This window comes from Protopterus annectens, chromosome 13.part0 (genome assembly GCF_019279795.1).
Source record: "Protopterus annectens isolate FY-2018-M chromosome 13.part0, PAN1.0, whole genome shotgun sequence".
NCBI classification, from domain to species: Eukaryota; Metazoa; Chordata; order Ceratodontiformes; family Protopteridae; genus Protopterus; species Protopterus annectens.
In genome coordinates, this window is record NC_056747.1 from 850,037,677 (window position 1) to 850,062,979 (window position 25,303).

A 25,303-nucleotide genomic window follows, 5' to 3' on the forward strand; every position below is an offset into this window, starting at 1 on the left:
TAGAACATGCTGAAGGGATAGATTCCTGTCACAGTGACTCTCCATGCTTTGGAACAAAATTCCAAACTACATTAGGCAGAGCCCCTCACTAACACTCTTCAAGAGAAACCTTGACGAGTGGATGGGTAACAGAAAATACACCCATAGGATCACTTCATTGGCTCTGCTTGACAGAGGATCAGTTAATTAATCAATGGGGCGGTGAAAGCCGACACCTACCTATGAACTTATGAACAACAGTGAGGAGATGGCAAATTCCAAGTTTTCAATATGCTGAGTTTTGGATATTTTGTACCAGAAATAGCTTTTAGATATTTTGACGTTAAATCAAATGAATGGAATCCATATCTATCTATCTATCAATCTATCTATCTATCTATCTATCTATCTATGTATCTCTATAGATGTATAATCTATGAGTTACTGAGAGCTGGTCAAATGTTCTAATTGTTGAATGGAAATAAGCATATAACTGATCAAAACCCAGCTAATTCAATACACCAGATTTTTTTCTGTGCAAGATTGCAATATAGTTGGGATCAAGGAATTCCCCCTTTCCCCACTGTACTGCAATCTAAGAGTTGGCATATATATAATTAGCAGGAGGTCTGAAGGGTGCATCCACCCATGTGTGGTAGGCAGGGGGCTTGACCCTGCAAAAAACAGTGTTTTTCTTTTTTGCTTGATTTTCAATAGACAGCTGATTGACCAGTTGTGTCTAATCAGTTACCTTTCAATATGGTGAATTTTTGATATATGTAAATACATCCGTATGTGTATGTCTCTCTTTCTCTCTCTCTCTCTGTATGTATACACACACACACACACACACACACACACACACACACACACACACACACACACACACACACACACACACACACACACACACACACACACACACACACACACACACACGCATGTATATAAGCATCTCAGCAAACATCAGTCATTCATAAGAATGAATGAAGAAAGAATGATCATTTTAGACCGAATCTAAACTCATCGAGCACAACAAAAGATACAACTATTAATTTATTTATTTACTTATTTTGCAGAGGGAAGCTCTGTGTCTTTTGATGCCTAACAGAGCATAATCACAGTGCTCCATGCACTTCAAATAATAAAATAAATATAAAAAATAAAATGAATCCTAATTTATTGGTAGGCAGTTACACATTTTGGACTGAGGTGCCTGCATGCAAGTTCCTTTTGTGTCTATTAATAGTCACATTGAGGCTGTTAAAACTGCATTGTAACATTGCAAATGATTTCTGCTGCCATCTAGATAAAGATACAGGTTGTCTAAGTGTTTTGCATATAGAACCATTTTTTATAGGTTCATAGGTACTTACTAGACTATTGATTTGTGAGGATCTGAAGAAGTCTTGCCTTACATTACATTTAGCCCTTATATTTTGTATACAAATAATCTGGAGATGGATCGATCAAGGATATGTTGGGAAATTTGCATTTTTCCCTTTTCTTGAGGGACAGGGGTTCTAAACCAGGGCTGAATTTGTGTTTACCTATCCATTTGTCCAAATTACATTTGAATAGAATAAAAGAAGTACTTTGCTTTATGTGCAATGCAAGAGAGTTCTATAAAAGTGGTATCTTATTTGATACAAACCTGGCCCTCTATTTATTTAATCAAAATAACTACTGGGCGTGCCTTCATTGAAGGTTGGGTGCCGGGCTGGCACCTCGGCACCATAAAAATTGACTGCCAATCTTTAGTGGACCAGAGTTCCCTAACCGGGAAAAGCCAAAAGAAAAACAACTACTAAGTGGGCTAAAAGTTCACCAAGAATTCCAAATCCAGCCCAACAAAAAGGTGAAGCAATAAAGCTCTGAGAGGACAAACTTGGATCAAAAGTTTAATACATAGACACCATTAACGCTCACAAAAATATGTTTTCGTTTGACATACACCATCAGATGCAGGCTTGAATTAAACTCCTTCTATATATACTATTTCTCTTACATATCAACCAATGAAAAGTGAACCAATTAATGAATTAATTGTTACAACCTAAGCTGAAAAACATATGTATACCTGGCATTTAGGAACCAAAACTGGTTATAGATTATTCATTTTACTGAATAAAAACATAAAACATCCAACAAATAACAACATTTTTATTTACAAAAAGAGATAGAGAACCCTTGAGCAGGTGTTTATAATACCACTGTACTTGTGAATGTGTAATAGGTCTAACATAATAGGATCTGTTGTGGCTCTTTATGCAAGGCAGATGTTACCTCTCAGTAGCCTGTATGATACTGAGAAGAAATACAAGACTTAGAGATGGTCTGCACAATTTTCATGATTTAGTCCCTTGATGTTTTTTTTTGTAAAAATCATTGTGGTCATTACAGTTGTGATAAGTGTTTGAACAAGTAGATACCAAAGGGGAATTATATTAAAATGAGTGGCCTAATGTTTAACGAGAAGTGGAACAACTGTATCCCTGGATCTGGAAACATACATTTAGATGTAAACTGCAATAAAATGGACTTTCTTACAACAGTGGATATATGGTGATCAAAGACCAGTTCAATACCTACATAAGTTCCCAAATCTCTACCTCAGGACATCAATTTTCAGGGGTGTGTTGTCAATGTGATAATTACAAGGGACTCACTAGCCCTACTAGTCTTACTAGAGTTGTGTTTATACTTTGCTCTACATCAAACAAATTACTGTATGAATGATGACATTATTCAATAAGAAAAGACATGAAACAAAAGGTAAAAAAATATATAAACTTTTGGATCATTTATATAAGCCAGAGGTAACATTTTCTGCCACTGCACAATACCATATATATTTCCTGAATCCATCAAACAGCATGTTAACAACCCCTATAATATTCATGCTAACTGATAAATGGATCATCTCTTTGTTTATGCCCATAGCTAGCTTTTCACTAAAAAGTAAAACAGAAGTAGATGTAGATACAGCCACCAGGTGTCAGTCATTCTTATTATCAATTTCTCAGTGTCAGCATTTCACATTTTGTGCGATTTATTATTGGTGCATTGATAGATTAAAACATATTTAAAGTTATTTAAATTCCCCCCATCCTACTTCTCAGACAAACTTGTAAATCCTGCAGCAACATCATAGCTAATGAATATTGTTTATAAAATAATTATACTGTTTAAAATGAATATTGCATAAGAATTGATTGAAAGAAACTAGGTACCTAAGCATATGAATTAGAAGAAGTTTACCTATTTCTTTTGTGGTCAAGCAATTCAGTTGTCTGAACATAACATTACATAAGGCATATAACAGTCTGTTAAACGTTCATACTCTGTTATGACTTACTGTGTAAGTGAGTTTATGAAGCTGAGATTTTAATTAATGCATTGTCAAGGCTTTATTTTTGCTAGTGTTTTACACAAAGGTAGGGCATGACTCATCTAAAATGAAAGATTAAGCTCCTTTGAGTCTGAATTAACTCATGAGTGTGCACAGGAAAACAACAGACTATGACAAGGTTATGGCAGATTAACTATTTAAACATTTTTTATACATCCATTTTCAGACAGGATGAAACAAACATATATACTATATTTAATTTTCAGCACAATGACACATCAGAAATATCAGATATGCATCTTTCCACTTTTCCTGATTTTTACACTTTAATTTTTTCCTTTGCCGACCTGACAGAGTCAAGATACCAGGATTTTGTCTGTTGACTTCACAAATAATTGTGTATGGTGGTACAGTGTGTAGTTTTTCAACATATATTTTTCACTTAGTGTGTGTGTGTGTGTGTGTGTGTGTGTGTGTGTGTGTGTGTGTGTGTGTGTGTGTGTGTGTGTGTGTGTGTGTGTGTGTGTGTGTGTGTGTATGTGTGTGTGTGCATATGGATGGTCATTTTTATGAATGGATTTAGAATATTCATTCAGCTCAAAATTTGGCATTTCTGTCACTGACAACCAAACACTTTAAGAAAGTAGTAGTAGCAAATAGTGTTAAAGTGTTGCACAGGCAATGAAAATATTATTTATGATAAGCAGCACATTTTGTGCATTTATTGTTACTAATATAATACTTTGTTATCAGTAGTGTGTGGTTTGGCATCTTTGCAAGCATGTTTTAAACCATCTCTAAAGCACGAGGCTAGAGCTAAAATTTACGACCGGATCACAAGAGCTGATTATTTCCCAAACACAGACTTCTAAATGATTCTGTACCCTTGTCACATGCATTCTGAAAAGAAGAAGTACACATTTTCTGCAAAGGAAACAGCAACATACTTTTCTAGGAGAACTGGGACAAAGAAAAGTCCTCTACTACCAATGTAAAAATGTAATAGCAATTTGGCTGGGTTGGGGGTAGTAACAGGCTATATTTAATCTCTACGGCTTCAGCTCATCTTCAAGACATGATGATACAAAGAGGCTGCTTACAGTTATATGTACTTCATCTGCAATAAAAAACAAGTGTAATGAAACTGTTCCACACAATGGTTTGAGGCCACCATCTTTAAGAAAACGTTTCAAGTAGAGCAATTTAAGAAAAAATACTAATCTCATTTTTATGTTTACAGGGAACCATAAAATATATGTCACCATGTCTTTGTGCAGTGAGATCAGTTTATGCTGGCAGAATGGATGTTTCATCATTCCTTTAGTGGGCTTGTTTGACATTCATTAAGTGCAGCTACAAAGGGAGGGGGGTTAAACACTGTGGCCTCTTTCTTCTGATTCAGTCATACATCAGTGAACGCTCCAGGGTTAAACACTGAGAATACCGCAGCAGATGGATAGGTAGACGGAGAATGGCAGATACTTCACCCCTCACTACTTAACCCAGGAAAATGAGCCTCAGAGTTGGTGTCATGTTAAAATATGAATGTTCATTCATATAATGTGTTGCTGAATTTTCCCAGTCTTTACGGCTGGCTGCACTTGAGGATATTGCATCCCTTTGCCAAAGACTGCATGTTGATTTTGCCATTTTTATTTCTGATTTATTTCAGTTGACTGCCAACAGCATGTAGATCCCACATGAACTCTGGAAGTGGGTTGAAAAAGTCAAGCATTAGCATTATGCCTGTATTTCTACTAATTTTTTTTTAGGTTGTCCTGTGGTATTACTTTATGAGAAGTAAGCAAATCAAACATTGCTGTTCTGCATGGTAGTAACTCCAGGCACAAAATGAGCTGTTTCAAACTAGATGAGTTAAAAGGGAACCACACACACTGCATTTTTACTGTTAGCCTTGGAGGGAAATATCATTTTGTAGACTTCATTATTATGCATACCATTCAGCCCCGATGGGCTACTGCTACAGTGCTTCCTTCCAGGCAAACCCAGGAGCCATTTCAAATGCTCACAAGGAAGCCAAAAAAATGCATTCTGTGTCTTTGATACAATAAAAATGTTATGTTCTGGATTCATTTATTATTCTGAAATGACACAGAATCAGTAGAAATAATCCAATGGAATATGGAGCACGCATACATTATAGTAAGGATTGAAAACATAAAACAGTGTACATTTGAATTGTTTTGCATATGTTTATTCAACTATACCTTTCATTGTCACTCCAAATAAGTTACTTAACCTGTCCATGTTTCATTTTCTTTACGGTAATTTGTCCTGGTGGTCAGGCAGAAGGCATTTGATATCAGAAACACACAGTTTAATACTACAATTGTCTCGTCTTTTGCATGTTCTGATTTGTGTCTGTTCCCATGAGGCACACTTAAGCTTGAACTATAAACCATGTTTGAAATACAAATGCAATAATGCTGGTATATATTTCAACAAGGTAAATGACCCTAGTCATTTTACAATGTGGTCTGGTACAGCAGTTTCTGCCTGCACCTTTGCTCAGCTCCCTATTGAAAATGCAAGCACTCGAAATGCAGAGTGCTGACATGCCAAAAAGAAAAAAAAGGCCAAAAACACTGCAGAAGAGCGATTCTCAAAATTTGCTGTTCTGCTTAATAGTTCTTTTTGCAGGGGGGAAGCCACATTATACCCCCAAAACATATGTATACCAACTCCAAGATCACCATACCTCGGACATAAGGGAATATTTCAAGAAATGGCAGCTCAAACTTAATATATGTAAATCTGTTATTTTGGCCATTCAGTCTCCGTATTTTGAAACTTGCTGTAGCAAGTCCCAGCATTTCAAATGGTTACTCTTTTGCTCTGGTAATATTGTGCATTATAGTATATTGACTATAAAAATTGTTTTCTAATTGCAGTTGGAATTTTACAGTCAAATTTAACTTTTCACATTTAATCTTACATACAACATCAAAAGCTACAGTACAGAGAAGTGTGAATTTAAGCCATATTTTACAATAAACATGAAGAAACATGCAGTTTGTAAACATGATGCAACAACCCATTTATCTAAAGAAGTTATTCATTCCTTTCTTACTTCATTTAACACCTAAGTGATTAGAACTGCTGCCCCATTCCCCTGAGCATCAGAGCCTTACTTTCTCCAGGGCATATCAATCCCATTGCCATTATAAAGGAATTGCCACCTAAATCACATAGACGATGATACATCAGTAATGTAGTGTCACAGTCATATAGAACTCCTTCCAGATTTAAATGTAAAAGAAATTAAAAAGACTTCAATTAAATATTACAGTGCAAGAGAAACAGTTTAGTATTGTCTGTGTAACAGTGGGAGGTAATAGTTAATGTGGCATTAAAGTAGCAATCTAATGATGTAGAATGGTTGGCTTTAAGGTGAGAAGTAGCAGTGAATGTGACATTATAGCACCAATGTCACCATGCAATACTGACTATGTGACTTTGTGAGGTATCATTGAAGGATATTATACTTTCACTGTTACTATGTAGTATTGACTGTGTAACTGTGGGAGGTAGCAGTGAAAGAGACATTATGGTACCAGTATTAGGTGTAGTACTATCTATGTGACTGTAGGTGATGGCACTGATTATAACACTAAAGGTAAATGCACATTTCAGTGAAGCCCATTAAAATCACAGATCATTTGACTGAGTTTTACAAATTTACCAAAGACTGTAATTTTAGAAAATGTAGTATTAGTTAAAGGGGATGCAGGTGGCAAAAACCTGACATGCCAGTGTAAGGGGTCTTTGCCCCTCACTTCACTCAAGGTCATTAAATAACTTTTATGGGGGGAGTCACTGGAATGACCTGTCAAAATGTCCTGTATCTAGCATTAAAGCACTAATATCTCAGTGCAGTACTGACTCTGTAACTATGGGTGTTAAGAGTGAATATGTGACTTTACTGTAACCAAGTCATGGTATAGTATGATCTGTGTGCCTGTGAGAGGAAGCAGTGAATGTGATATTACTGTACCCATTGTCATGGTATAGTATCATTTGTGTGACTGCTTGAGGTAGTAGTGAACGTGATATTACTGTGTCCATGTCACAGTATATTACCATCTGTGTGACTGTGTGAGACAGCAGTGAATGTGACATTAATGTCCCCATGTCATGGCATAGTACCATCTGTGTGCCTGTGAGATGTAGCAGTGAATTTGATATTACTGTACCCATGTCATGATATAGTACCATTTGTGTGCCTTTGAGAAGCAGCAGTGAATGTGACATTGTTGTACATATGTCATGGTATAGGACGATCTGTGTACTTGTGAGAGGTAGCAGTGAATGTGACATTACTGTACCCATGTCATGATATACTACCATCTGTGTGCCTGTTAGAGGTAGCAGTGAATGTTCCATTACTGTACCCATGTCACAGTATAGTACCATCTGTGTGTCTGTGAGTATTAGTACAGAATTTTCGCATTACAGTACCTGTGTTCATAGGTTTATTTGTTCATTGGTACATTGTAGGCTAGTGACCATCAAGGCCTTTATATGTCTAGACATGCAATCTAACCCAACTGTGTCCTTGTGTATCATGGGTGTTTATTAGAAGGGGGTATATTAGTTACTATGTTAGGGAGTATGTTATAGGTATCTTAAATTTGACTCACACACAAAAGACAGAGTAATATGTTTGAGGTGGCAGTGAATGTGGCAGTACTGTACCCATGTCACAGTATAGTATCATTTATGTACCTGTGAGAGGTAGCAGTGAATGTGAAATTACTGTACCCATTGTCATGGTATAGTACCATCAGTGTGACAGTATGAGGTAGCAGTGAATGTGACATTACTGTACTCATGTCACAGTATAGTACCATCTGTGTGACTGTGTGAGGTAGCAGTGAATGTGACATTACTGTACCCATGTCACAGTATAGTACCATCTGTGTGACTGTGTGAGGTAGCAGTGAATGTGACTTTACTGTTCCCATGTCACAGTATAGTACCATCTGTGTGATGGTGTGAGGTAGCAGTGAATGTGACATTACTGTACCCATGTCACAGTATAGTACCATCTGTGTGACTGTGTGAGGTAGCAGTGAATGTGATATTACTGTACCCATGTCACAGTATAATAGCATCTGTGTGACTATGTGAGGTAGCAGTGAATGTGATATTACTGTACCCATGTCATGGTATAGTACCATCTGTGTGATAGTATGACGTAGCAGTGAATGTGACATTACTGTACCCATGTCACGGTATACTACCATCTGTGTACCTGTGGAAGGTAGCAGTGAATGTGAAATTACTGTACCCATGTCACAGTATAGTACCATCTGTGTACCTGTGAGAGGTAGCAGTGAATGTGACATTACTGTACTCATGTCACAGTATAGTACCATCTGTGTGACTGTGTGAGGTAGCAGTGAATGTGACATTACTGTACCCATGTCACAGTATAGTACCATCTGTGTGACTGTGTGAGGTAGCAGTGAATGTGACTTTACTGTTCCCATGTCACAGTATAGTACCATCTGTGTGATGGTGTGAGGTAGCAGTGAATGTGACATTACTGTACCCATGTCACAGTATAGTACCATCTGTGTGACTGTGTGAGGTAGCAGTGAATGTGATATTACTGTACCCATGTCACAGTATAATAGCATCTGTGTGACTATGTGAGGTAGCAGTGAATGTGATATTACTGTACCCTAGCAGTGAATGTGACATTACTGTACCCATGTCATGATATACTACCACCTGTGTGCCTGTGGAAGGTACCAGTGAATGTGACATTACTGTACCCATATCATGATATAGTACCATCTGTGTACCTGTGAGAGGTAGCAGTGAATGTGACATTACTGTACCCATTGTCATGGTATAGTACCATCTGTGTGGCAGTATGAGGTAGCAGTGAATGTGACATTACTGTACCCATTGTCATGGTATATTACCATCTGTGTGACAGTATGAGGTAGCAGTGAATGTGACATTACTGTACCCATGTCATGATATAGTACTATCTGTGTCCCTGTTAGAGGTTGCAGTAATTTGACATTACTATAACCATGTAATGATATACTACCATCTCTGTGCCTATTAGAGGTAGCAGTGAATGTGACATTACTGTACCCATGTCACAGTATAATACCATCTGTGTGCCTGTGAGAGGTAGCAGTGAATGTTCCATTACTGTATCCATGTCATGGTATAGTACCATCTGTGTGCCTGTGGGCAGTAGCAGTGAATGTGACATTACTGCACCCATGTCATGATATAGTACCATCTGTGTGCCTGTGAGAGGTAGCAGTGAATGTGACATTACTGTACCCATGTCATGGTATAGAACCATCTGTGTGCCTGTGGGCAGTAGCAGTGAATGTGACATTACTGCACCCATGTCATGGTATAGTACCATCTGTGTGCCTGTGAGAGGTAGCAGTGAATGTCACATTACAGTACCCATGCCATGGATTATAGAACCATCTGGTATGTGACTGTGACAGGTAGAAGTGAATGTGACATTACTGCACCCATGTCATGGTATAGTACCATCTGTGTGCCTGTGAGAGGTAGCAGTGAATGTGACATTACTGTACCCATGCAATGGTATAGTATCATCTGTGGTGCTGTGAGAGGTAGCAGTGAATGTGCCATTACTGTACCCATGTCATGGTATAGAACCATCTGTGTGCCTGTGGGCAGTAGCAGTGAATGTGACATTACTGTACCCATGTCATGGTATAGTACCATCTGTGTGCCTGTGAGTGTTAGTAGAGAATGTGACATTACTGTACCCATGCAATGGTATAGTATCATCTGTGGTGCTGTGAGAGGTAGCAGTGAATGTGCCATTACTGTACCCATGTCATGGTATAGTACCATCTGTGTGCCTGTGAGAGGTAGCAGTGAATATGACATTACCATTTTCATGGTGTAGTTATAGGTGTGTTTGTGTGAGTGTAAGAGATATTGAGGACTATATCATTATAGTACCACTGTGCCATGATATAGTACTGTCTGTGAAGATGTTGGAGGTAGCAGTGAATGATATTACAGTTTCAGTGTCACTATGTAATACAGACTGTGTAACTGTGGATGATAATGATGACTGTAACATTGCACTCCAAGCGTTATGGTGTAATACTGCCTGTGGACAGATCGATTCACCTTGTTTCAAACATTCATTCCTGTTGACAGTAAAATTCCTTTATGGATTTCCACTATATCCACTGATATCCAGGGTCATTCTGAAGATTCAGAAGGACTCCTCAAAGCTTATTGTGATTACTCCCTTTTGGTCCAGGCACTAGTGGATCTCCCTTCTTATGGCATTGGCCAAGGGTCATGTCCTTCCTCACAGATTTGATCTACTCCCACAAGACAGGGGAACTTTTATACACTCCAATCTGAAACGACTATGACTGCCTGGATGATTCAATTTTAATACATTATAGGCACCTTGCTTCTGAGGATGTGCAGTAAGGTAATAAAGGAGGCAAAAAAAGTCTGCTACTGGGAAATCTTATATTGCTAAATGGAAGAGATGTACTAGTTGGTGGCATGTAATTACCAGGGCAGATTCAGGCATCCTTTACAAATGGTTCTTAAAAATTTGTTTGAGTTTCTCTCATCAGGCCTTTCTTATTCTTCTATCAAGGTTGATCCATCGGCCATTTCAGCATGTCTGCCTGTGAATCATCCCCTTTCTTCTTAGTCTTTTGTCAGGCAGATTTTTGAATGGGTTTTACATGTTAGATCATCAGGAAATAAGTGGAACTTACTTGTGACCTTAACTTTGTGCTGAAAAAGTTAAATCTGTCTCCCTTTAAAACAGCTCATCAGGGTGATTTACAGTTCATGACTTTTAAGACTGAATTGCTTATTACCTTGACATCTGCAAGATGAGTGTCTGAGTTGCAAGCTCTCATGATAGGTGAATCCTATTTGGCTTTCCATAGAGAAAAGATTATTTTAAGCACAAATTCTTTATTAATGCCAAAAGTAGTTTCAGAGTTTACTTAAATCAAACCATCAAGCTCCCTGTTTTCTTTCCTGAGCCAAATCATCAGAGAGAAAGGATTCATCATATTCTGTATGTACACAGGTAATTCATATGTTATCTTAAAGCTGTTCAGCTGTTTATCTCCTATGATGTGACAAATAAACATCAATCCATGTCAAAGCAGGCTAGTTCCAGATGGTTATGGCTTGCTATTGTTTTTTGTTACTTCCAACACGGTAAATCACTTCTAGGCAGAGCCAAGGTAGGCTCTGCTATAGCCTTGTTTTCTTTAATAGCATAATTCAAGGGGTGGACTCTATAAGTATAACTGGTCCTTTGTGCATATTTTTACAAGGCACTACAAACTAGATACATTTTGTAGGTCTAGAACAGTTTCTACTAGGACCATTCTCTAGTGGCTCCTGGATCATAATTGTTCATCCCCCCAGGGTGGTAAGCTATGGTAATCTACCTGTATTGCTAAGGCTACAGCAGCAATGATTTATGATGAGCACGGTATAGTTGTATAAGTTACACTTACCATAACACTAGATATTTGACTAAATCACTGCTGCAGTAGCTACACCCTCCCTTTTTCCCCCTTTTTCTGTGTATAGTTATATTTCAAATAAAGTTATATGTTCCTGACTTTGCTTTTTTGTTAGGTCATTAGTCTCTCCCCTTTTGTGGGACAAGAAAACCCTGAAGGATTTTGGTGCCCTGCCTGCTACTTTCTCTCTTTAGAGATGGAGCAACAACAGGCTGGGTGCAAGTGTGGAGGGAAGTCTTAAGCTTTGGAAGACTGGCTGGCTGGCATATACTTATACCTCATATAGTTAAGGCTACTGCAGCAGTGATTTCATCAAACATCTACTATTATGATGTGTGATTCATACAACTGTACTTTCTTTGTTCCAAATGTTCCCATTTCTTGGATTGAACATGACTCCTTTTAGCTAGTTCACTGGTTATTTAACTGGTACAAGCCAATGCATTGTTTGGACATGTGGAGAGCTCAGTACAGTTTCTCTTGGTTTGAATGTTCTTTAAAGTACTGTCCACAGTTCTCTCTTTTTCTTGGTTTATGCCAATGATCTGTAACAGTTCTTAGATAAACATGATTTTCAGCACTATGTTGATAATCTAGGCATTTGAGAGGCCAGGGGAGATGACAAAGGTCTTATTCTGATCTTGTTAAAGACCAAGGCTTATGCTTTCTAACGAGAGGAATCTAACTGAAGACAGGAGTGTTCCTTAACTATAATATCCTTCTAACTCAAGTCATTAAATGGTGCATCTTTTGAGGTGCCAAAGATATCAATGATACCCTGGACCAAAAGTTTATCATTTTAACCTATATCTCATGATCTAGAACCAAAACACATGGGCATCTTATAATGTTTAAAATAAAAACATTCCTGCCCACTGACACAAGGAACAGTTAGAAGTTTGAGCACATGGAAAACTAGCCGGCTATTCACAGAATATTGATCTTTTTTTTTTTACTGTAGTGTAATCTTGGAGGGAATTATTTCTGTTAGAAAGATATGATATACAAAGCCATCCACAAGTGTGATGTAGAAAGGGGAGAAATGCTTATGAAGACATTAACATTTTGTCAGAGTTTATGCTCAGAGGATTTCTATGACAGCTATTTGTGTACCACTCTTTATACGTAATCTTAGAAACCAGATCCAGGATTACCTAGTCCTTTCTCTTCTCTACCTTTAAGTATATGTGGATAAACCATATAAATCATTTTTTAATATCCTCAGAAATATCAGGCTTCTTCAATGGAAGCCTCTATAAAAATATTTTCATTTTCTTGCTCATCAGGACAGGCTTTGGCTTAAACATAGCTGAGACTATTCTGTCTTACTTACCATCCATGAGTGCCTTCTCCATTAGATCTCTACAAGCCTATCCTTGATAGTTGTCAGACCTACTAGATGTCTATACTTGTGACACAGGATGTTGCTTTAAAACTAATGAACCTCTATAAGTGAGGGGAAAAAAACTTCAGCCATCTTGCCTTTACCATTTGGAATAAATTACCAAAATACCTGCCTTTATTTGTTTTCTGTTTTTTTTTTCAAAGTTCATCTATAAATGCTTATTAGCATTTTATCTATTTGCACATGACATTACATTTGAATGGATGACGTTTCTATATACTATTGTTTCCATGCACTCCTGTCTCCCTATTAAATCTGTCTTCCTATTCTTTGCTCGGCAAGGAAGACCTGATTGTATTTCATCATGGACCTTCCTGTCCTAGTTGTAGGAAGCAGTCTAATCCATTAATCAGAAATAAGTTAATTATTTGTCCTTTGAGCAATTGTCTGTTGAAATGGCCTTCACAGTTTTACTTTGCAATTGTATATATTGTGCAGCATCGCTGTTTATATTACTTATATTTCCTTTACTTTATCCTTTTTATTTGGTAGCAGGTAAACAGCTCTCTGAGTTATTTTGCACACTTGATTTCCTAGCTGATTGTATACCTAGTGGTTATATAACTGTATTTGTCCTTGGCAGATTAACTCTGTAGTTCTCCTATGCAAAGGTAGGTGATAGCAATGCTTCAGTGGAATTCACACGACTGAAAGAACTGTAAAAAAATGGTTGGCATAGTAAACTATGATGTTAAGTTGTGTCATTTTAACATGACTTTATTTAACTGTCTGTCAAACAACTCTGAACTGTTTGCTTTACATAAATCTGCAGCCTTTGTATTCGTCTCTAATATTCGTCCTACTCCATGTTCAGTTTTCTCGCCTAAGAAGGTAAGGCGATCATTCCAGATTGAAGGAATCCATAATGCAGTGTCAAGAATCATGCTGCTGCAAGCAAGTTCATCACTCCCAAAGTGCTGTTTTCCAAAAAAAAAAAAAAAAAAAGATGTGAATGGATACTTTTGGAAATCAAAACTAATGTTAGGGAAAGACTAAAAAATGCTGATTTCCCCATACAGGAGATTGTGCTCCCTACAGCAACAAAGTTCATAAAATTAGTTCTGAGATCTGTGCACCATGGGATTAAGTTGCTTCTCTGGTTGCAACAGTCCTTGTTGAGACACTTAAGAGTTTTAAATGGTGACAACTTTGAGTGAAAACATACACAACTATGCAATATGCTCATTTGCCATTTGATACACAACCTGTAATAAAATCAAGTAGAGCAGCCTGAACTACAACGCTCTCCTGTACAGTCATGTAGCTGAACAACTTTTTGTAACTAGTTCATGAACTCACAAAAGCTGTTGATTAGTACTAGAGCCATTTGAAACATTTTGTCATCTACTTTTAAGAGTGCCCAAATTACCTCTGAACTAAACTTGGTTGTTGTTATTTATGTAAAGAACATCATGTTCCTACTTTTTGAATGACAGATTTTTTGCTACTATGCTGTGCATATTCCTTAGCATGTACTTAGGATTTCTAAGTGTTGCTCTTTTATATTACATAGATAAAGACTTGTTTTTAGTTTCTGGCATTTGGACCAGTGTCCTTTTAACCAGCTCTGTAACCCTACAGACTTTTTTACCAAAATGCCTGCAAATCCTCATCCCTCATTATGAATGGCAAATTGCTTCATACAACAAGAGCTGTACTTTCTGTATTTGTACCTTTAGCACAGCAAGGTGTTATTATTTTTTGTTTTTGTATTATGTTTTTCTGAAAATATGGCAGTCATGCATTTGGGCTGTGCCTGGTTCTGATGCATCAGTAGCATTTTTCAGACACAGGAAGTGGCTTAGTGTGGCTGTACATCAATTAATACAAAACTAGATTCAGGTGCATACAGCTTTTACAATCCTGTAACATCTCTACCTACATTTCCATTACAGTTGAGATCTCTATAGATTAAGTGAAAATTTAATTTGTGAAACAACTTTCATTTAATCCTTTTGCACTCCACACATACACACACACACACACACACACACACACACACACACACACACACACACACACACACACACACACACACACACACACACACACAGGCATTCATCACTTGCTAAAAGATTTAAGATTAATCAATCATATCATTTTGTATTATTTATTTCTGACAGCAAAAATGTGCTAAAATTTTGTCTGTTATCTTGATGTATCTATATGGAATCGGAGTGTTTCATTTATTACCAGCATCTTAGGTAATAAATGATGATGTAAAATTTCTACAGCTTCTGCAAAAAGTTTTGCTTAATACTTACACTAGTACACTTGCACTGCTGAGAAATCCATAAGCTTTACTACTAGTTAAGCTTAACATGACTACCGTCCATTTATTACTTGATATGTACTAGCAGTATTATCATTTAGTATGTGCAATTTAACTTTCCACTCATTCCTTACAAAACATTCCTCATGTTGTTGTGTCTGCTTTAAAGGGATTCCCTTTATTATTATTTTATGCCCATTTCCCTGAGCCCCAGATGCCTCTGGATGCTTCTCAGTAGGCCACAGGTCACATGCTCACCATATGTATATGTATATATATGGATTCACTTTGAATCATCAAATGTTCAGAACATCGACGTTCTGATCATCGAGACCAGAACATCGATGTTCAGAACATCAAAGGTTCAAAATGAACCATAAAAACAACAAAAAATCACAAAAACTATGTTATGCAGGGGGGTTTCACCCCCCTGCACACCCCCCTACTTTAATATTCCAACTCCGAGATCGCACTACAGTGTGGTAAGGGAAATCTCCCATTCACCGCTATATGCGGTAGCGCTAAACGGGAGATTTCCCGTACCCTACCTGCAATGCCAACACTCAGATGGCACACACACACACACACACACACACACACACACACACACACACACACACACACACACACACACACACACACACGCACACACACACACACCTTGCTGCCCTGCATACACATCAAATATTCCACAATCTGACTTGCCTGACACTTCCACTTTAAACCTTCGATGTTCTGAACATCGATGTTCTGGTCTCGATCAGAACATTGATGTTCTGAACATTCGATTATTTAAAGTGGAAGCATATATATATATATATATATATATATATATATATATATATAAAAACAATGATGGATATTTTGTATTGTCAGTATTGTCAGTGTTGGAATAGGAGTATACTTTTATGTGCATTGCAGACTTCCATCAGTGACATCCCCTATTATTGTGCCCGTTTGCAGCATTATTCCTGGAATCAAGCTGGGGGTACATATGCCTCATCACCTCAAAGAGAAGAGCTGGCATCTGACTACTACATTTATCCCATTCTCCTGTCCTTGGCTTTCTCCCAACATTCATACCTCTAACAAGACCCAGGCTGGCATTATTGCAGTTAAAAATGCTTCTTCTGCTCCACTGGGCTGTCCATTTTTTTATTTGTTTTAACTATCTTTTCCTTTCCTTTCTTTCTATACCATGATATAGATAGCCTTTGTGTGGAAGTTGCTGCCATATTTGTTTTGCATCATGTCCTTGTATTGTTCAGGAGCATGGTTGCACCAATGTAATATACTGTATTTATTATGTCAGCATCATAAAATATGAGGTTGCCCTCTATCCAAGTTTTCCTTTCATTACACAGTAGTAAAACGGTCACACAAACAAACCAATTAGTAAAAACTACAAGAAAAACCTAGGCAAGCTAGAGTCTGCACTGTATGACAACTTGAACCTCCTGTAATAAAGGCCTATGGGATATATGCAAATGACCCCTTAAGGACATCAAGTGTTTCAGCTATATAGCTCCCGAATGTCCATAACTTTTTACTATTTCTTTTTAAGTCTTTATAGATGCATTCAAGCCAATAAAGCCAAATACCACTAGCTGAAGAAATGCATGTTTCAGCTTCTTATAACCTCATCAGTACAGTATAAGTGGACTGTTTGTCTATATTTTAGGAACAAAGGGTCCTTAAACCTAGCTGATGTCCATAACTATTAAGCTGTCTGCAAACATCCCAACTAACATCTAAATCAAAAAGTAAAAAGGTCACACAGACAAACCAATTAGTAAAAACTACAAGGAAAAACCCAGGTAAGCTGGAGTTGCTTTCTGATAACTTAAACCTCCTGTAATGGAGGCCCATGGCATATATGCAAATGACTCCATAAGGACATCAAAGCCATATAGCTGAAACACTTGATGACTTACTCAAAGTTGCACAGTAGACAAATGGAGACTGAGAGAATCAATCCCAGGTCTAAAATATGAAGCTCCTTAGTATCTTAGAGCATTAATCCTGAGCTATAAACTGCCATAATAATCATGACACAGCCATCTCCATGTAGTTTTGCATTGCTAATTTCAGCAAGGCTGACCCTTGCAGAAAGAACTGAAGACAATTCAGTGACATAGATTCTTTGCATGCCATGCCTTCCCCAGTCACCCACTAGCCCAGATTCTTGCTTAACAATTTAATTTTAGAGGTGGGATTTGCACTCCCATATCTTATCCTCCCTGGCTGTATAAGAGGTGTGTGTTGCATTCCCTCATTTTACCCTTCCTTGTTGTGTCAGAGGCAAGTGTTGCACTCGCACATCTTATACTCTTCCTTGAGCCACAGGTGGGCATTACACAGCCACACTTTTCCTTCCTTGGTGTGTCAGAGGTGGGTGATGCATTCCCTCATCTCTCTTTTAACACCTTTATTAAATTGTCACTTAAGACATTGGTAAACATGCTAACAGAAAAAAAAATAAACCATACTAACATTTTTTCTATTTACATATATTATTCATCATACGTTTTCTTTCTTTCTTTATAATTATCAGTCCAGCATTATAAATATCACTCAATTCCTACCTTCCCTTAAACCTCACTCCTCCTTCTCCTGAACATTATTTTGTTTGTGATGTTCCCCCAATTTCCATTTATTTCTATGTAATTTGCTCCTTCCCTTGTCTAAAGATCCCTTTTTCAGTTCTTTTACCCCTTTTACATTATTCAGTACTTCAGATACAGTTGGATTAGACTTTGATTTCTGGATTAGAATTTGATTTCTGTTTTCAAATGTTCCTGTGAAATATATTTTCTATTCAGTCAAATCCAGTTAGTGTAAATTGGGAAATAATATGTAAATTCTGTCTTGAGTTCTTACTACTGAATTCAAGTCTTCTATAACAAATATTTTTATTTATTTCTTCAGAAATCTACCCAATTTTGTTATATGTTCCTTGCTAGGTCCCTCTGATACAGCCTTACAATGTACCTCGCAACTGTCCAGATTTTTGCCTCATATTTTTGGTTGCTTCTCATACAATTTGTTGTTTTCCAACAAATGATTGAGGTCTGAAGACAGTAAATAATGGCAGGCACTAGAATTTCAGACTTTATATCCTTCAGAAAATGCATACTAATGCAAAACCTGTTATTCTGTCAATGTTCTAAGTTTATAAGAGCAATATTTAAAATCTGTACCAATGTTTGGGCTTTTGTCCCCCATTATTCTTGGCTTTGTCCAGATTTCTAGTACTAAGAGGTTGAGAGGTACACCTCACAATTGCAAATCAACTTCCAGTCCACACCCGTAATCAACATTCCCTGTTGAAAGCTGATTATTCCTCATCAAAATTTAAATTCCATAATAGCAGTTTTTGGTGGAATATAAATACAGGCCAGTGTAATCCTCTTGCTTGCCAATAGCCCTTTACTACAACAAATTACCATTACTATCTTTTTCCTCTTCTGTCACTATTGGAGCCTCTCTGGCAATCAGTATTATTTGCACTCCCACATCTGCTGAGCCAGAGGCCTGTGTTGCACTCCCACATGTTATCCTTCCAAGCTGTTTCAATGATGGGTGTTATATTCACATGTGTTATCCTTCATGCTGTGTCAGACGTGTGCTCTCCACTCCCACATCTTCTCCTTACATGCTGTATCAGAGGTGAGTGTTGCATTCCCACAGCTTAGCCTTCCTTTCTGTGTCAGTGGTAGGTTTTGTTCCATCACACCTTACCCTTCCTTGCTGTGCCAGTGGATGGCTTTGCATTCTCATATCATATCTTTCCCTAAAAACTGGAAACTAGAGCAATTCCTGAGGCATAGCATATTCAAGAAACTAAAAACAACAGTATCACTGCAAAAAGGCACAGAAAGATGAAACATGGCTTTAGTGTAATATATTCTTTGATATCTGCTTTTGGAAAAACAACTTCTTCAGAAAATACATGAAGCTAAAATCCAAACCATTAAGTACTATACCCAATTACAGTATATCCAGTCAAGAAACACATTCAATTATGTTATAACAGGACGTTTTAACAATTTAAATGTCCTTTAATTTTTGATATTTAAAAAAAACACTCAATATTTATTGCTTCATTTAAACCAGGGCAACAAACAGCTCAAACCTCCTTCAGAGCATGGAATATATAATTTTGGTATACACTGAGTTTTATATATCATTGGTAAGAGTGGAGCATTTTTCTTGTTTTACTGTACATCTGATCCAACACATTTTGTGGCCAGTCAATCACACCAAAACTGTAAGTTAGAACAGAAAGAGCAAATTGGTTTATAGCTTGGACTTTAGTTGAAGATGTCCATGCTGTTTTCAGTATTAGTTTTAGTCTTCTGGAGTATTCCTTACTAAGTTTTATTTGCATTTGTTGATGTTTTATTGCCAGCTTTCATCAATTCCCAAATATTTATACACGCCCTCCTGCTCAGGTTCCTGTATAATGCATTCTTGTCCCAGAATTACATTTTCTTGGTGCTCAGCTGTCCTGCTTTAAAGGCTGCTTTTGCCCATTTATCAAGACCAAATGACATTTTTGTATTGTCTGCAAACTTTTAACCACGTGCATTTGTGCTTCCAACTCCCCAGCTGATGAACTATAATGTTTTTGAGTCATCCACAAAAAGCAGATGAGAAGTTTTTAAGCAAGGTTGTTTTCTGGGAGCGAAACTGTAATGAAGACCTAATATGTTAATTATACAGCTTAATGGGTTAAGAGCAAGACAAAACAACAGCAGTGACAAAAAATCACCCTGGAATATCCTCCTTTACATTTTTATCCCTGGGATAATAATTTGCCCTTTGTCATGGCTTAACTGCCAAGTGGTTTGCCACTGTTACATGGTCACTGTAATGTAACTCATCAATGTAGGTAGTGTCTTTTACATCTGCACTCCTTTATCCATAAATGTGGGATTCTGCCAAATGTTTTTTTTAATCTGTCCAAGCCATACTTAGACCCTTCAACTTTTTAGAATTCTCCATTGTGCTTTTATTTAGCAGATGATCCTTTTTTCTATATGACATTTTTTGGTACCCTATTGTTCTATTGCCATGGTTGAGTTTTCTTCAAAATGACTATAAACTTTGTCTGCATCAATTCTAGTGTATAGTTTGTAAACTATGATAAGGCAAGTTATTGGTCTATAGTTTTTAGGGTGGCCTAAAGGTTCGCTTTAAGGAGGAAAAGCATTTTTCCTGTTGTTAACCAGGTTGGTGTCTGTTCAGGATGCACATATGAGTAAGTCTTACTCAGGGCTAAAGCTTTGTGCAAAGAAATTAATACTTTTAGCCAGAACTTAGGTACTGCATCTGGGTCTGGGGTTTTCCATTTAGGAGTGTTTCTTAATTTTGTTGAATTTTTCTTGCCATTACTTCATCTATTTCTTATCCTGCACATTTAAACTCCTTAATGTTTCTTTTAGTCTTTCTATTCATTCAGCATCTTTGTTATGTTTCACAAGGTTTTCATAAACAGTTCTCCAAAATATATCTATTTCTTCTTTTTTTGCTGGTGTTTCTGTTCCTTTTACTTTGTTCCTAGTTCTCTAGAAAACTTTTTTGGGCATCATCAATGAATTACTTATTTTGTACTTTTCCTTTATATTTATCTGCATATCTTCTAAGTATTTTTCTGCCTGTGCTGATATTTTTAGTTTCTTATTTGTAATAATCTATGATAGATCCAGGTCTGATCCAATACTGTGCTTTGCTTTTATAATCTCTATCTTGTTGATTTGTTCCTTCTTCTATATTCTTCTAACAGAGACACTGTATGTCTTAATTGTTTTACAATTTTCTCTATTCAGTGATTCAATGATGGCATTTGATTTATTCCCTTCCTTTGTCTTATTGCTCTGAATTTTTGTGGTGAAACATTATCGGTTATTAGTTTAGCTGCACAGTAATATATCCTTCTCTACTTCTGTTATATCACAAATTTCTGTTAATAGTCTTGATTACTGTGTTCATCTGTTTTATCGGACTTATAACATTTTGGGTCTTATTTACTTTCTATAATCTATTTCTTTCTTCAAGCTTAATATGCATATCTATCTCTATTAAATTCAGTTAATCTTCCATTACATCATTTCTTCGAAACTGAGGGCAGATTCTTTGCTCTCTCTTTCCTGCAGGCATTCTACAGAAAGTTTCAGAACATCTTCCTGTGACATATTCTCTTCAGCTGCATCTTGTGTCATCTGTTACTTCTTCATATGGGAACTCACTGGCCCATCACTCCATAACATTGCCGGCATCAGAATTGCCACTGTTTCCTGCTCATTCCCTTGGCATACAACTCCAACCAAACTTTTATCCTGGTTTCCTACTAAAGGCTCTAGAGTAACATCATGTGGCAAGTGAACAGATGCGTCTGGTTCCACCTGTTTCTCCTTAATCTGAGGACTCATTGTTCCATCATGTTGTGATTTTACTTGAGTTGCATTTTCTACACTAAATCCTTTCCATCACAGGTAATCCACAGCTTCAGTCTCTATTTCTTTTACTTCTCCACTAATGATTTTATTTTCTCTTTTTCCACCTCTGTTTTTTTATTCTTTGTAGTGTGTAAGTTTCCATATTTGGGTGTCTTTGCTTGTATTTCTCTTCAAACATCTTTCGTGCTGCATTTTTGTACTGATTTGGTTTTCTTTCTCCTTTGCATAAATATTATACTATATTAAATCTCTTTTTCTTTCCCATGTACATATTTCTTCTTCAGATGTCTCCTGCTCCACCTGTTTCTCCATAATTTGGGGGCTCATTGTTCTATTATGCTGTGACATAACCTGTGTCTGACTTTCTACACTAAATCCTTCACTTTGCAGGTATTCCATAACTTCAGTTTCTATTTGTTTAACTTCTACCTTACTAATCTTCTGTTCTGCAATTCCCCTTTGTGTTGCAATTTTTTGTATTGTGAGATTTTTCCATTTCTGGATGCCTTTGTCTGTGTTTTTTTTTCAGATACCTGCACCTGCTTTTTTATATTGATTAGTTTCACTTTCTCCTTTCAATAAATATTACACCATATCAGATCTCTAGTTCTTTCCTATGTCCTTATTTTTTGTACCTCTCAAAAAATCTCTGGGTTTTGTTCTTTATATGTTTTCACTTCCTCTGTCACTTCTTTTTACAGGCAGCCCAAAGTGTCTTTGTCTATGTATTTTTTTGTGTATCTGTTGTATTAATGAATGCAAATTTGCATTTGAAGCTTTTGACAGTTTTTCTTCTGCAAGTATTTTTCTTCCTTTAATTTTAATCTTTTTGAATATCTTCTGTCTTGAAATTCTGACATTGTTACATAATAGTAACAATTCATAATTTCATCCTTATTCTCAATAGTCCAACGGGCTTCCTCCCCTGATTCTGGCTTAACCCCATTGTAAAAATCTTTCCATGTCTTGAGGATTCTACACTGCCATTTTTTGGAGTCCTGACTCCAAGGTTTTTTGATTTTTAATACCATGACAGGAATGGACCCCATTCCTAAGTCAAAGTACGATTAAAGTTCATGAAATCAGTATTGTTTCAATCTTTGATATCAGCCAGTGGTACTCTTCACAGCACCCGCAATGTGCCCAATAATGACTCCTTCTGCAGTTCGTGTGGACTTACATGTATTGGTAACATATCTAAATGTGATTGTAAATTCTTTTTTATAATACTCATTGCTCCTACTACTGTTGGAACTGTCTGGGTATCTTTCTTCCACATTGCTCTCATTTCTGCCTGCAGATCCTGGTATTTTATGACTTTGTGTCTCTGTATGCAAGACACTGTAGTCACTCGGTGTGGCAATTTCAGTGATCAGTGCTACTCTTGTCTTCTTTTCCTGGACCACTATATCCAGTTTTCTAGCATCTATCTTTTGAACTGTTAGTAATGGGTGGTCCCAAGTGATATAAACGTCATCATTTTCTATGATGCTTTGTGGCTCATGTTTCCAGTGTTTTTTAGCCACTTCAATACCATAGTGTTTGCACAATCCCCAGTGCAACAGTCTTGCCACATTATTATGCCTTTCAGTATACAGTCCTTCTGCCATTAGTATGTCGCAACCAGCAACAAGGTGTGCAACTGTTTTCAGTTCGGTTTTACAAAACCTACATTTGTCTGTTTCTCCCATATGTTCAATGGACTTTATAAGCCAATCTGTACACAGCCCACTATTTTGGGCTGCCAATATTAATCTTTCATCTCTTGGTTTCAATTCGACTCTCCTTAACCATTCCTGTGTTCATTCCTGATCAACATGAGGTTCTTCCAGAAGTTTTCTATACTTGCAACTATATTTATGCTTTTTCCACATTTCTTGCCTTCTCATCTGATCCCACACCTTATAGTCTTTGTTTTGTTTTTTTGGCACATTCACTTGCTGCCTGATTTTTATCTACTTCTGGTTTGATTTCCATTCCTGCTTGACGCCATTAAGCTACTGCTAGATTAAGCAGAGAACTCATCTTAGATTTATTCTCTTAATGTTTCAAAACTTTCACTACATTTAGGTCTTCTGAGGTCAGCAGATACGTGTGTAGTCCCACAGTTGCAAATCTATACATATAATCAATTTTAAGGAGGCCCGTCCCACCTTTAGAACAGGAAATATATAATCTTCGTGTGCACTGATTTTTATAAATCATTTGGTGAGCATGAAGCATCCTTCTTGTTTTCCAGTTTAATCTATCAAACATGTTTTGGTTCAAGTCAATCACTCCAAAACTGTAAGTTAGGACAGGAATAGCAAATTGGTTTATAGCCTGGATTTTATTCCTAGATGTCAGTGCTGTTTTCAGGATTAATTTAAGTCTTCTGAAGTATTCCTTACTAAGTTTTATTTGCATTTGTTTGTATTTAATTGTTGATCCTTCATCAGTTCCCAAATATTTGCACACTCCTTCTTGCTCAAGTTATTTTATACCACATTCTTGTCCCAAATTGATGTTGTCCTGGCATTGCAGTTTTCCTGCTTTAAAGGCTGCTCTTCCACATTATCAAGACCAAATGACATTCTTATATCATCTGAAAAAGTTTGACAACTTACAGTTGTGCTTTCAGTTCCTCATCTGATGAGCTATAAAGTTTTAAATCATCGACAAAGAGAAGGTGAGAAGTCTTTGCACTTTGTTGTTTTCTAGGAGCCAGAATATAGTCATGGCCTAATCTGTTGAGTAAACAGTTTAATGGATTAATGGCAAGGCAGAATAGTAACAGCGACAGAGAGTCACCCTGGAATATCCCCCTTTGAATTTTTATCCCTGGTATAACAATTTATCCTTTATCATGGCTTAATTGCAAAGTGGTCTGCCACTGTTTCATTGACACTGTAATGTAGTTGATCAGTACAGGGTGTATTTTATACATTTTTAAGCACTCTTTTATCCATGAATGAGGGATACTATCAAATGCTTTTTTGTAGTCAATCCATGCCATGCTTAGATTCTTCCCCTTTTAAAAGTTCTCCACTATGACTTTATTTAACAACAAATGATCCTTTATTTCATATGACTTTCTTTTATTTTCCTTTTGTTCTACTGCCATAATTGAATTTTCTTCTAAATGGCTATAAACTCTGTCGTTATCAATTCCCATATATAGTTTATATGTCATTAGAAGGGAAGTTATTGGTCTATTATTTTTAGGGTGGCTTGCAGGTTCACTCTTCAGTAGGAGCATTGTTTTTCTTGTTGTTAGCCAGGTTGGTGTCTGTTCTGGGT